Here is a 15,008-nt window from a genome sequence, read left to right as displayed (position 1 = left end):
GGCCCTGCCCACTTTGCTTGCATGTTGTAAACCTTTCCCCAGCCCTTTGCTGGCATTTTGTCTTTTCCAACTGTAAGCTTGGAGCAGGGGCTGTGTCTTCCTATGTGTTAGTACAGTGTTTGCCACAATAGGGCCTCAATCTTTAACGGGGCCTTTGGGATATTACTGCAGTGTGCACCAATTACCAAGTTAAAAAAAAAGACAGTATCTCATTTTCTGTTGCTAAACCATATTTAAATATAGATAACATTTGTGTGCTTTTGAACAAATTCTGCTCTGTTACGCCAGAGTAAATGGAAAGTACAATTTGACCCTTACCTTTGTGTCCTTCGGTAGTTGAGCTCAGCATAGCCTTCACATAGTACTGTGATATTGTCCCTAATTGTGTCAGGTTAAATTCCAAAATTTGCTGAGCACTAGCTTAAATGTCCATTGACTTCAGTGGGAGATGGAAATGCTCAGAACTTCTTAGAAATTCGCCATAGGGTGAGACTTTTAAAAGGATCATGTCTAGAAGAGGAATTGATTTCATTCATGTCACTTCCTGCTTTTGGAAGTCTGAGAGGTTGTTTTTGTTTTTAAAGTGATGAGACTTATGAGCTTTTTAGGTAACATTTTACAAAATCTAGAAGAAATAATCAACCATTTCTATTGCTATTGATTGCCAGGGGCCTAATCCTGAGGTCCTTACTCCTATTGCCATCACGCACTTTGACAAATATTGTCAAAAGGTCCTCAGGTATTAACTGACTCTGTTGTTCAGTTCTCCCTCACTCAGACAAAATACTCAAAGAAATGCCAAGTTTAATATTATATGCATATTTTAAATATTTTCTTACCACATTTAATTATTAATAACTTCAGAGATTATTAAATATGAAATAATTTAAAAAATCTAATTTATTTTTGATCAGTTGTGCTGTTTTATTACTCCAGGCATTTCAGTGCCTAGTCAAAGATAATAGATATGTCATTTTCATTTTCATTTTCACATGCTTTAGCACAATATCAGAGTGCTTGGCTCTGAAACCCTACATCAGAGTGTTGACAACCAAGTGAAAACTGGACCAAATCCTGAGGTTTCCACTGAGTCTTTTACTCCATTTCTTCCTGAGGAAAAACATCCACTTAAGTTAGGACAAAAGTAAATTGTGGCTATACCTTGGCTCAGAATCCATACATTTAATAAAAAGGAAAACCATTTGTTTGACCTTGTTGAACTGTTGCCTAAATTTTCAAGACTGACTAGTTGGTTTTTGGTGCCCAATTTCAGCCTTAAAGAGGCCTGATTTTCAGATAGTGCTATGTATTCATGCTGTAAAAATCGTCCTCTTTTAAAGTGCACCCAAAATCACCAGTCCTCTTCAAAAGTCAAGTCCTTTGTCTTTTGTCTCTTGCTCACTATTTTGGTGCGTCGCTTCCATTTAGGTAATTCTACTTTTCTTTCTTTATGTGTTCCTACACTTTTGTATTAAAAACCATCATAGAAGCAGACCAGAGAAGTTAAACAGCTATGCTAATGTCTAATATTCCCAAAAGTAATCAGTGCTCTTCTTCTAACAAACTGTAAAAACAGTGCTATAAATGTAAGGTCAATGTTTATCTTATCTTATGAAACATTATGATAAATCCTAACTTTGATGAGCAGGTTTTAAACTGAATGATAAATGTTGCTTAGTAATGGCTACTTTTAGTATTTGCTTATGGTAAGAGAATACATACTTTTTCCAATAAATAGGCAGATATGGGTGAGTTTTGGAGATTTTTATATTTGTGTCTAAGCAAAGGAAGGAATATTATTCTGTTTAGAAAAGAGAGAAAACCTTGTTCGAAACTTAAATGGTGCTGAGTATACGAAGGTATATTTACTTCTGTTAGCCACGGAGAGCCAGATCCCCAAGCAGAATAACTCCTCCACCCCTAATCTTTCACAGAGAATTAGGGCTCAGGTTTCCACAGCACCATCTTTATCTATATTCTCCTGTGGGGTCCTCCCCGTAAGGGCCTGTTTCCATGCTAGGAGTGGTTGTGGGGAGTGGGTCAGCTGTGGGTAGAGAGGATAAGAACTGGTGTGGTGGAATGTAATGCCTTCTCCATTCCTGTGGGTCCCAGAGTACTTTCTGTCTGGAGAAGTTCCCAGTAACATGGCTGCAAAAGAGCCACCTGCTGATAGGGAGGAAAATGCACTGTCAATGCTAAGGGCCCCCTCACACTTCCATGAGGGTGAAAACCTGCCCTTCCACTGAGATGATGATAGTGGAGGGAATCTCTGCAGAGGGGAAACCTCCATAAGGTCTTCCGGCAGGTTTATATACAGAGGAGGATGATCAGAGTCACAGTTCTTGATCTGTCCAAAGATTAATTCATCAACAGCTGACTTTATTCTGTTCCTATTATAAAACAAGCCACTCAAAGTGAGTATATGCTTTTCCTAAAAAGAGGTTAAAAAACCAAGACAAACCAAAAAACCAAGTATTTCCTTCAATCTGTTTATTGAAAAGAAGAGGTGGTTAAGTTGTTAATTACTGTTAGATTTCTTCTTCTGCATTATGTGTTGCTGTTATAAGACTAATTACATCATTTAAAATGTTACAGTTTGGGGTATCTGAAGAATATTTTTTAAACATGAGGGTATTTTTCAACATTCTGAGAAAAAACCCGAAGTTGTTTCAAAATGGTTGAAAATATTTTCATAGTATTGGTACAATTTACAGTAATCTGTTTTTCTGTAAAATTATGTACCCACTTCTCGCCTACGGTGTAAAGAATTCCAAAACCTATGTGCATTAACACAGCAAAGGCATCGCTAACATGTGCCAATATTCTGACTACAAATGCTCCTACTGCTCATAGATTATTCCCATCATGAGCAAAATTTGTGTGAGAGTGAGTGTGCATTTCCCATTGCCTTGCTGAGGGCATACGTCGACCATATTAAATGTCCTCTAGGCTTTGTCCTGAGTTCTATGTCTTGCCTGGCAAGGAGCTTGTAAAGCTGAGTCTCTTCATGTGTTGTAGGGAGGAGCCAAAATTGGGTGGGGAAATGTCAACCATCTGCTTGCAAGAGTTCTGTGTGAGCCAGCAGGAACACAGGCAGAATTAGATCCTATAACAGAAGTGAAATAATTCTAGGGGTATTATTCATGCACAGCATGGTCACAGTTTCACAACTTGCCTTAAAAACATTTAAATTTACTGGAAGAACAGTTCAGGTACCAGCTTCAGATACCCCACATGTCTTTCAGTATGTTTGCATAAAATTAGTTCCCCTTAGTAATTGCTAGTCCCTATGTATCTTTAAGAATTGGTCTTTTTTATTATTGTGTAGAGTAATTTAATGAGGTACTGTGTACGTAAAAAGGCCACCCATCTGCATCAATGGGCAGGGGAAATTGATGGGTGACACAGGACAGTCCTAGTGGCAAGGGAGGGAGATACTCCTTCCCGGGAGTCTCTGGCACCCATTGGCCAGCTGCAGGGTTTGCTGGCCAGCATTCCGCAGCTCCAAGGATTTAGCTTTGCGCAGATGCCATTTGGAGCGTCTTTCGGCTCCTTTCCAGCAACTCACCCTACCCACTCTAACTAGGAATGGGAACCCTAGCTGGAAGATGCTGTGGGTCTCGCAAATTGCCTGTTTAGGGGCTCAGGAAGTAATATTCTTTTCCCTCGTGCCTCCTCAGGAAGTATTTTTTTCTCCCTCCTTTGGCAGAGGACCAGAGTGTTTTTTGCCTTCCTTGCAGCCACCTGCAAGTCACAGCGGGTTAAGTAGGAATGTGCTTAGTGCCTAACTGAGGAACTGGGGTGGAGTTCTTTATTTGTCACAACTTGCAGCCAGTTTCCAGTGTGGTTAAGAGAATAAAATGAACTGGGGTATTCATGGTGGGCCTGGGTTTCGAGCAATAGGGTGAGACCTTGTAGCCTTTATGAGCCCAGGTCAGACCTTGTGGGCTGAGGTCCCCATCCTGCTGCACCCTCTGTCCCAGTTGTGGAGCAGAGAGGGTGCTAGGGCTCAGGAGAGCTGAGTTGTGGCAGGTAGATTGAGGAGAGCCTACCCCACATTATGGGTTATATGGTAAGTAGCCCTGGCACCAGTTACAGGTTATATGGTAAGGAGCCCTGTAACTGCAGTACTAGGACCAATTAAATGCCTGGCATAGGAGAGTATGGGTAATGAGTGGGGGCACCCCTTCCTTGTGTTCAGATGTAATAAAAGTTGTGGTTTCTCACTTAATTCCATGCATGAGTCTGTCCTCATTTTGCTGCTCTGTCCACATCAATCACATGTTTGTCTGAAAATGGTTTTCCTGATATTATTAAAAGTTACACCTTAGATTACTAGAAAGGAAAAAGGATTTTCCTCTGTTTTTTCACTTTGTTTAATTGTGCATTTGACATCACTTTGTGTGTGGTTGGTGTTCCTTGCTGTTTGGGAGGGCCTTTCACGCAGTAACAGCAACAAAAAAAGGGGGGTGGGATGGGGAACACTACACATGGCTATCACCAAGATTACAGTAATTGATACACAGGCTATTTATCGTGTTGAGTAAATGTTTATGCACATTCTATTCTGTATCTTACACTTAGTTGTAGAAATCACATCTTTCTCTTGTTCTTTACAGACAGCTGATTATTCATTGTTACCTTGCTATTGTTTTTCTCACCCAGAAAAGACATCTTTACATAAAGAGGACAGAGAAGAGCAGCGGTTTTCATTCTCTATCTCAGAGGAGCATGGCACTGGCTTGCTGTTTTTTAACTACCTCTAGTTAGTGTGCATGCTAAGTTTGTGTTTCTAATGATTGCTGAATTGTACCTCATCAAGCTAAACTGGCTCATGTTTGCCTTAATTTAGGGCTTAGTAAATTTGTTTTTTGTTTGCTTGTTTGTTTTTATTTTAAATATAGAATCCAGATAGCTTTATGGGACTTTCATTTACACTTTCACAAAGTGTAAAATTATTTATTTGATATGTATTGTGAATTAAGAAATTGAATTGAGCAGTATTTTCAATGCAGAAAGATGCTAATCTGAAAAGGAATAATAAAATAATCAACAATGCTGCTTTAGAGATTGCTATCGTCTCTGGAACCTTGAAAACATTAATGAACTTTGTGTGTTTGACATGTGTGCAGAAGTCAACAAGCCAAGCAAGTGAGCTTTTGTTCTGTTTTTGACATTTGTAATTAGTAACAGAACATTGAAATGTAAAGTTAGAAAAATATGAACGTAATCAAATCTTGTTCCAGTAGTAGCATATTCTGACAATAACGTTGTAATTAGAGATCTGTCAGCATTTCCATTATAACTAGATCTGTGCAAAACATTTTCCATGAACATTTCTGAATTTGAAAAACTTCAGGAAAAACTGTAAACCCTAAAATAAAGAAGCATAAGATGTCTTGTCTGTATGTGCTGTCAACGGGTTGTATTATTATTATGGACCAGGAGTGTCTTGCTAGGTGTTGTACAAAACACAGAACAAAAAGACTGTCCCTGCCCTAAAGAGTAGAATCAGTTCAAATAAACTAGGAGCTGACCTGAAACTCTATCTGAACCCAAAGATTTTTGGAGCATGTTTGCTTAGCTGTCCTGTGTGTACATGAGCCTTTGACATCTCAACCATTTCTGAGCTAGTAGAAGAAGCAAGAGCTTCAACAAACTTAAACCGAAGCATTTATGATATTTTCAGCCCTACCTGAGATGAGAAATTATTAGAAATCTCATGAGAGTCTATTCTTGTAGGTTTCAGAGTAGCAGCCATGTTAGTCTGTATTCGCAAAAAGAAAAGGAGTACTTGTGGCACCTTAGAGACTAACCAATTTATTTGAGCATGAGCTTTCGTGAGCTACAGCTCACTTCATTGGATGCATTCTTGTAGGCTTTCCAGGCTAATTTGTCAACCAAAGAGTTTCAGAGAAGGTTAGCTTTGGATTCAGATTGCCACTTCTAGAGGTGTATCCAAACTGTTCACCCAGTACTAGTTACAGTCAGAGGTTAAAACCTTAGTATTTTAACAGTGCCCGTTCTGCACTACTTGCCTGACATGGTACCAGCTTTGTCTGAGAGGGAACTTAGTTTAGTGATTAGAGAAAGGACCATAAGAGTTATAAATCCTGGGTTCTGTTCCTTGCTGTTCTGTGTCATTGAATTTTGACTTGCCCAAGGCCATGCAACTTAACTTCCTGGAAGTTTTGCCCTTGACTTCAGTGGGGTCAGGATTCCACCCCCGTGCCTTAATTTCTACATCTGTAAACTGGGAATGACAGTCTCTAGTTTAAGGTCTTTGCAAACCTTTAATGAAAGGTGCTCTAGAATTGAAACATTTGTTGTTATAATATAGTTATTTTCATTAGTTTTCCCATTCACTGAAAATGCTTCTGAGGTCTCCTTGTAATACCACCCCAAAGAATAATTTCTTTGTCTTGAAATTGTCAGGATTTTGGGGGAAGAGGGTGTTGTTTCCATTTTAATCTCCACTGCATCATTTTCATACTAAGAAGTGCTTTGGATATTTACACAAAGCTTCCTTTATGTTATTGGGATGGTACATTCTTCATGGCCCTTAGAGGTCTGGAGATCTAGGATGAAATTAAACACTTGGTAAGGAATTACATCCAGAATCAATGGAGAAAAATGTTTTCCAGTTTGCCAGGGATTCCTCTATGGTACAGTTACAGCCATATCAGAGACCTCTTTAACAGTGGTTCCATTTTGTACAGTTGATGATACTGCAACGACGTTCCTGAATCATGCTAAAGCCTTGGCATTTGGGCCTGTGAACACTACAAAAACAAGTGAGCCAGAGGTGTTATGTTACAACACATCCTTTGCCTTGGTTACCTTGTGGTTAAAATTTGTAGCTTGGGTGGGACCTGCTTCTTTTGATGCTCAGCTACAGTGGAGATAGTCAACTTAGGTCTTGCCTTCACTGCTAAAAAAGGATGTTTTTTTTTGTTTTTTTTTACCTTGGGGTGACTACTGTATGTGAACTATCCTGAAGTAAAAACAAAGTAAAGACAAGGCACTTTCGTTTAACTGTGAGGTATCCTCACTGAGGGCAGCCCCATTCCCCTGCTTGGAATTGACCTAACCTAGTTTACCTCATGGTAAAATTTAGAAACAAAAACAACCTATTTTTCCAGAGTGTAGGTGGAACTCGTCTTCTCAGCAGACTGAGGTAAAACGTCAATATAGCGGAATTAGGAGCAGGACCTAGTATAAAGCCTTGTACATCCTGCAGCTGCAGAGTTGGGGAACAGACAAACTGCTTGCTCCTGGAAAACTGTTCCTATTGATTTGGTGATGCATGTGAGAAGAACAACAATACTTTGCTGACTAAGCAAAGGTGGTCTGAATTTGGGTTCTTAGGTTTCTTTTTAAAAGTCTGGTGTAGTTTTCTAAGCTTTGCAAAAAAAGTGTGAATGATTTGGACAACATGACAAGACTATCCCAGTCTGATATGCTGGATTACACTGGAACTATCTTTCTGATTACTTTTATGGGTAAAGGGTAGAATTGCTATCTGAAATTACACTGGTTGGCAAGTGGAACTACACTTTTCAATTTCTTGACAAAGATTGGTTTCAGAGTAGCAGCCGTGTTAGTCTGTATCTGCAAAAAGAAAAGGAGGACTTGTGGCACCTTAGAGACTAACCCATTTATTTGAGCATCAGCTTTCGTGAGCTACAGCTCACTTCATCGGATGCAATGTAGCTGTAGCTCACGAAAGCTTATGCTCCAATAAATTGGTTAGTCTCTAAGGTGCCACAAGTCCTCCTTTTCTTTTTGACAAAGATAGTCCTTTCTGAAGCTACATGTCTCTTGTCCAAATATAAATATCACATCTACCCTTTTTCCATTACAGTTCTCTGATCTGGGTTGAAGAGTATATATTTAGACACTAGCTTCGCATTGAAAATTATTTTGATTTAAGCACTTGTATAGCGATTTTTAACATCAGCAATTCTGCAAACATTCAGACTATGGCAATTAATCCTCTCAGCCACACTGAGTAGTAGGTAAGTAAATATCGCCATTTTCAGAGAGGGTGAAAACTGAGGCAGAAAGCATTCTTGGCTTGCCAGAAACCACAGAAGTTGAAATTAGAAGGTAGGAGTTTCTGGCTCTGTGCCCTGTTTTCAGGCCACTTGCTCCCATCTCTCTCCAAAGGCTGAAATATGCACTCTCCAGCAGCGAGTAGGAAACTTTATCTAGGGAGTGGATCAGAGCTGATAGAAATAGTCTAACTGGCAATGATTTGATGAGTTTCACTACTGAGTTCTGAGAAGCACTGAAATTCACCAGATGTCTGGAAGTTTACCTTAGGTTTGAGCAGTGGACTAAAGCGGGAGGGGCAGATCTTTAGCTGATATAAATTGTCACAGTTCCACTGAAGAAGAGTTCTGTGTAAACTCGAAAGCTTCTCTCTCTCACCGACAGACGTTTGGCCAATAAAAGATATTACCTCATCCCCTTGTCTCTCTAATATTGTGGGGCCAACATGGCTATATCAACACTGCATGCAACATAGCTCCACTGAAGTCAGTAGAAATATGGCAATTGACTGCTTCTTGCTCCTACCAGGGTGAGGGAGTGCTACAGATTTATCAAATGTGTAGGAATCTGGACATTAAGGCAGGGTGCAGAGACCGCACTCTGGTAGGAAATACCTGGTATGATGATTCCTACTGGTATCAAGGAACATGGGAGTTTGGCATGCTAGTCCTGATGAAAATATCCTATGGAACTTAATAGCGGTTTAACCAATAGGGCTCTTGAAAAATTACTCTGAAAACTTATAGAATTTAATAGAGAATGACATATTTTCTAGAGGATCCAGAATGTTTTTGAACCATTTTCTAGAATTCTGTCACAGGGACATAATTATAAATTCAGTAAGATTGCTTTAAAATTCTGTTAAAAAGTTGTTATTTTCTATGAAATCACTCAGGTAGACTTCTCATCTGAGCACTTCCCTTGGGACCTGCAATGAGGGTACTGCCTTTCTACCATCTTTTAATCTCTGCTACTAGACACAGTCCCCTGGCTAGTAGGCATCTGGTAAAAGTTTTCAAGCTTTGCCCCTGTCTCTTAAATCTTTCAATAAAGAATAGCAGAAGGAGGGGAAATCCACTATTGTTGCTGTAGTTTCTTTTGTGTTCTCTTCAGAAGCAGCCTTTTCCCCCCTGTTAAAGTGTATTTAATACATAACTGAGAGTTAACTCTTGGCCCCAGTTGAAGGCAATGGCAAAACTCTTGTTGATTTCAAAGGCGCCAGGATTTCATGCTGAATCTTTTAAAGTCCTGTTAGCAAAATTATCTCTATTGCCTTGACCTATTAGGACGTCTAATTCAGTTTTTATTAAGTTTGTCAGCTTAAAATCTACAGGAAAGTGATGTAACATTCATTCATATTCTTGGTACATAATCCTAAGTGATTTTTGCTTAACTTGCACCTTATATCAATTCTAGTAAAATATAGACATAAAGGATATGTTTACAATGCAACATAAGGCCAGAGAGGATAGAACTCAAGTTAGCAGGCCCTTGGTTTGTTAACCTAGGCTCGAGCATTTACACTCATTTGTAAACCCGGGTTAGGAATTGTTGAACCCTAGGTCTCAACCTGGGGCTTCAGTGTCTACACTGCATTATGCAGGCCTGAGTCCAGCCACCCATATTCCAGATGTCCTAGCGCCCTCCCAAAATGTGGCTCTTCTAGCACTTTGTCCATGGTGCAATGTAGGAAAACTTGGACAGAGGACAAAGAAAGTTGGCCTGTGGTATTGTGGTATATTTTGGCAGATTCGAAGAGCACAAGTCCAGTGGGATCTGTGTGTATACTTCAGAGCAATAGGGCTTGAACCTTGAGTCCCAGCTTGACTCAGGCTTGGACCCTCTACCTCAGGCTTGAGCCGGAGTTTGAACCCTGGGTTTACATTTCAGTGTACACATACCCAAAGATACCATAGTTATTAAAACAGAACAACACTCAATATTACTCAAAGGTTTTATAAAATATTAAACTACTTAGAGGATGAATCTTTGTGGCATATTGGTTAATTAATTTTACATGACAGAGATCAAAGCAAAGGGCCTTAAACATCATAAAGAAAACAGACAAAAGACATTAATAACTTACACAAACAATGATGATCAAGCCATGAATTACTGTTGTCACCCTATATTTGGAATAACTTTTATAGATGAGGGCAATTTATTGTGCTACTTTTCTAAGAGGCCAATTATCTTGTTACCAGTACAACATGGGATGCAATTAATCCCTTTTTAACTACAGTGAGAATATTCAAATTACTTGGGTTTCATGAGCTAAGTATATTAGCAGACAAATCACAGGAATAGTGCAGCCAGTGAGAGGCAAGAGAAGGCCTACCCCAGAGAGAGCAAGTCAGTGTGTTCATTATGAAACATTGGTTGCTGCTAAAATATGGTTTCCATATGGAATATCCTTTATTTAATTTATGTAAACCACATTGGTAATAGTTTTTATCAAGTGGTACTAAATACAAGTTAACTCCAGCATAACTATTTATAGAGACTGCATGTAATTAAATTGTGGATGTTACTGGGCTAGTGAAACTTTTCGAGAAAATATTTCCATTGTTGTCACCATTATACATCTTATGTCAGGCTGAGATGTTGTTGGAGCTCATAGAGGTATCAGAAAAAATTAAATTGCAATAAATCATCGGGATTGGATGGCACTCACTTGAGAGTTTTGAATGAATTACAATCCAACAGTGTTGAGCTACTAACCAGAATATCAATGTTAAAGATCTCAATAAAGATCAGCCAGTTTTACAGGAGGATGGCAAAACACCTTACCCTTACATTTAAAGGTGAATCCTAAAGATAATGACTGGTGAATATTATTTTTTGTATCAAGAGAACTCAGTGAGAAAATTATTAAAAGTAGAATGTTAAAGGTTTTAAAAGGAGTGTAATGTGATAGGGACAAACTAGTGTGGCTTTTTATAACCTGTTAGAATTCATTGAAAGAGTGAACAAAATAATGGACTAAGGATAATTGCTTTATTTTTGGATTCCACAAGGCTTTTGACAAAGTCCTTCCAAAGGGGCTATTAAAGAAACTTAGTAACCCTGGAGCTAGAGGTGAAGTCCTGTCATAGATTAAAACCTAGTTAAAAAGTAAGCGTGGGATAAATGACCAATTCTCAGGTTTGGCTATCTGTGATAGGACTTGTAGTGTTTAATATATTCATTAATGAGCTCAAAGAGGGAATGAATAGCAATGTAATAAAATTTGCTAACTAAGCACAAAAAGATTATAGAGGATAGCATTTCAGAAGGGCCTAACAGTACTATTGATACAATTCCTTAAGCAGCAAGGACAATCATGAACAAAAAGCTCTGGATTTCTAATCCTGGCTCTTACTGCTGTGTGGGCAAGTCATGTGACTTCTGTGTCTGTTTTCCTAACTGTAATATTGGGATTATAATGCTTACTAGAGCTAGTTGGGAATTTTCCTTTAGAATGATTTTTTTCAACAGAAAATGCATTTTCTGGAAATGTTTGATTTTTGTAGAAAAGTTTTTTGGTTTTCTTATTGGGAAAAATCAAAGTGAAAGGACACTTCATCCTGAACTAGAGTATATCATTTGTGAACTGACCTGAAATGATTCAGTTTGTATCAGTTTTTTTAAAAAAACAACACCCATTATATTGCATTTACTTATGGCACGTTGTTTTATGGAAGATGTAGTTCCAGCCCCCTTTCTGTCCTATGGTCTGGGGTCCATACCTCTTAATGAATTTCTTATGGGTGGGGCATCATGGTAGTCACATTATTCTGGGACCATTATGGAAGATATAGTCCAGACAGGGAGCCTGGCCTATTGGAGAAAATGAGGCTGTAATGAGTAGTCCCATAAAGCAATAAGGAAATGCGGTTTCATGTTGCAGTGTGGTCCCACAAAGTAAAATGAAACATTTGTATTTCAGGAATGTTGAAATGTTTCATTTTGATCAAAAATGTCAACACAAAAGATAATGACATTTCCTATTTGAAAGTGTGTGAAATTTCCATTCCACAGAAAATTTTGATGTTGCAACTTTTTGACCTATTTCAGAAAGAAGTCAAAGGTTCAATTTGTTTGAATTTCACAGGATGGAAATTCCAAATTTTGCTCAGCTCTAATCCCTTATGTAACCTACTTCCTGGGGCTTGCTTTGTTAGTTCAGAGAGTTTTGTTGGCCACTGTAAGTGACAGAATACTAGATTAGGCTGGCCATTGGTCTTTTTAAAATATGGCCATTCTCACGTTTTTATAAGCAAAGCAAGGTTGGGAGAGATCAGTGTTTGTGTGAAACCTTAAAGGAAATCCCCAGGTACTGTGAAAAGTGGTGTATCAATGGTTGCCAGTCGAACCTGTACATCAATACTGAAGGCCCAAGATTTTACTATGGGGTATTGGGTGTTGTTGGAGTGATATTTTGGATAAGATCAGAACATCTGATTTTAGATTTTAACTAATAAAAAACTTGGGTACAAAAAAAGAGAAAGAAAAGAAATCTGTGTTTATCCAAAAACACCAGAAAGGGTTGTCTCTATCTAAGGGCTTCTCTATGCTAAAGTAATGTGGACTAAGGGGATGTGATTTCCAAAGCACACTAACATGCTGCACATTAATTGGTCCGAATAGACCCTACTGATAGAGAAAGCCCTGAAAAACCCTTATTTTTGGACAGCTAAATAAAACTCAAAAATTGCTGAAAAAAACCACATGAAAAATGAAATCAATAAACCCCTAAAACCAGAAGCCCAAAATAAGATGCATTTCTCGTGACCATTTGTTGTTAAATAAATCTTAAAAGTAACTTCTATTCAGAGGATTACTGTAGTTAAAACAAAACGGGGCATCGTTTGGTAAGGACAAACTTATTAGCTGCTCCTAGACTTCTTTCCATTTAAATAATTACACTCTGCCTCCCTACAGTTTCCTGTAATTTCAGTTATATATGCTGCTGTTCTTCACTCTCCCTCTTAAGATTTTGTGAAGTGGTGTCATGTACTGTTGAAATACGTGCTGCACTTTACTCCAGAAGTGACTGCAATTCAGTAGGGTGTGTGTGGGAGTGTCTGGTCATAGGGATTAATGAGACTAAGCTTAATAAAATGACACAGCTGTGTAGTTTGGCTCATGTACAGTAGGATGTAGTATCTCCTGCTGCTTCTGGAGCCCTGGACAGACTACACTTGGCTGTCCCCAGGAGATTTCTGGCCACACAACACATGAACTGTTAACAGCAGAGGAAGAGTGCACAGAGTAGGGAATACCAGCTTTGGTGAGATGAACCCCATGGATATAGCATATAAGACAGTGTGCACTTGCTTTCTGTAACTTCCAGCCCTGGAGTTTCTGCAAAACAGGGAAGGGGCAAAGAGCAGAGAATTTTTTTTTTTTGATGAGCTGTTCCAGCTCACATCCACATGTTGCCTCCTGATTCTGATGTTTCAAGAGCCACCAGTTAAGTAGGAAGAAAAGGAGTACTTGTGGCACCTTAGAGACTAACAAACTTATTTGAACAGTTAAGTAGGAAGATTTCTGAGCTGAGAGAGCTTCTGTGTTCGGTGTGTATCAGGAGGGGTAAAGTTGTGTGTGTGTTGGGGAGTGGGGAGATGTTTTCTGAGCCTGTGTCACTTTAAAAATATCAGTGTGCTGAGGCTTGTGTGGAAACTACTACTTGTAGGACCATCTCTCATTCTGGGCAGCAGCTGCCACTCATGGCAGGTGATGGATGAAGCAACTCCTTCCTGCATGTATGTTTAGGGCTAATTTGTGTGCGCAGATAAACTCACAGAAGTCCCATTGAAATATGCGGAACTTGTACACATCTATTTGAGAACAAAATCTGTCCCCACTGGGATTCTTTTACATGAAAGGTGTGATATAAAAATAAAATAATAATATGCAAATGTGAAGCTAATTTTGTGTTAACATCATGATTCCATTGTGACAGCTACTGTATATGATCTCACAAGGGTTAATAAAGAGCTCCCCTTTCTGTTCTCTCTCCTCCTTGGTCCCACACCCAGAGCACCAGGCTTCTATGCAGTTCTTATGGCCTGGGAGAGTTGGGGAAGCAACCCTTAGTCTCAAAGCATTTTTTCCTTCCTCCAGTGATCCTGCTGTCTGGGATGGAGATATCCCTGTTCCCAAAGGAACTTCAGTTGCACCTAAATAATTATCTGGAAAGTTGGGATGGGATGGTGTTCTCAACCATGTTAGGATCAGAAGAGCTGCTCTTACATCCATAGGCATGGGTGCAGGGAGTGCTGCAGCAGTCCCAGGTTTCACGCGGTGTTCCGCTCCTGGCCCCACATAAGGGGTCCCGGCTGCACACCTGACCTCTGCTCCCGGTCCCGCATGTGGGCTCCACTTCTAGCCCCCCCCACAGGATCCCGGCTGCCAGCCCTGCTCCTGGGGCTCTGCTCCTGGCCCTGCACGCGGACTCTTGGCCCCGCGCCCAGGGTCCTGGCTGCTGGCCTGGGGTCCCTGCGCCCACCCACAGCTGTGGCCCCAGCCTTGGCTCCTTTACACCTGTCCAGGTTCCCCTTCCCCTGCCCCGGAGACATGGCCCTGCTTCTGGCCCTAGCTCTGGGGGTGGGGTGGGGAATGCAGACATGGATAAAGGGTCTGGCTTTCAGCACCCCCACTATTAAAACTGTTCCAGCATCACTGGTTACATCTGCCCCTGATAGCAGCAGTAAATGTTATTGTCATGCTAAGGTCCATGAAAAAAATGTGTTGTTTCGCTTATGACTCTCTCTCCATCTGCAATATTCCATTATACTTCCCCATACTTCCCATAGGAAATAACTTGAATATCTATTAGCAAATATTTAGTTAATTACCAAATATGGCAGGGTTTGTGTGGCTGCTACTGAAAATAATCAGTTAGGTTAGCCGACCTATTCAGTCCAAACAGTTCATTCAATTAATTTAGTCCTTTTGTGTTCACAAAT

At 39.8% G+C, this 15,008-nt stretch overlaps 1 protein-coding gene across 5 annotated transcripts in view; it reads left to right on the top strand.

Annotated features, from left to right (window-relative positions):
• Positions 1–15,008, top strand: part of BNC2 (basonuclin zinc finger protein 2) — a 393,095-nt gene that overhangs the window by 193,768 nt on the left and 184,319 nt on the right. The gene's annotated exons all lie outside the window — the stretch shown is intronic.

The sequence above is a fragment of the Lepidochelys kempii genome, chromosome 5 (genome assembly GCF_965140265.1).
Source record: "Lepidochelys kempii isolate rLepKem1 chromosome 5, rLepKem1.hap2, whole genome shotgun sequence".
NCBI classification, from domain to species: domain Eukaryota; kingdom Metazoa; phylum Chordata; order Testudines; family Cheloniidae; genus Lepidochelys; species Lepidochelys kempii.
The sequence above is the reverse complement of the archived record's forward strand: the minus strand, read 5'-3'. Positions and strand labels throughout refer to the sequence as shown.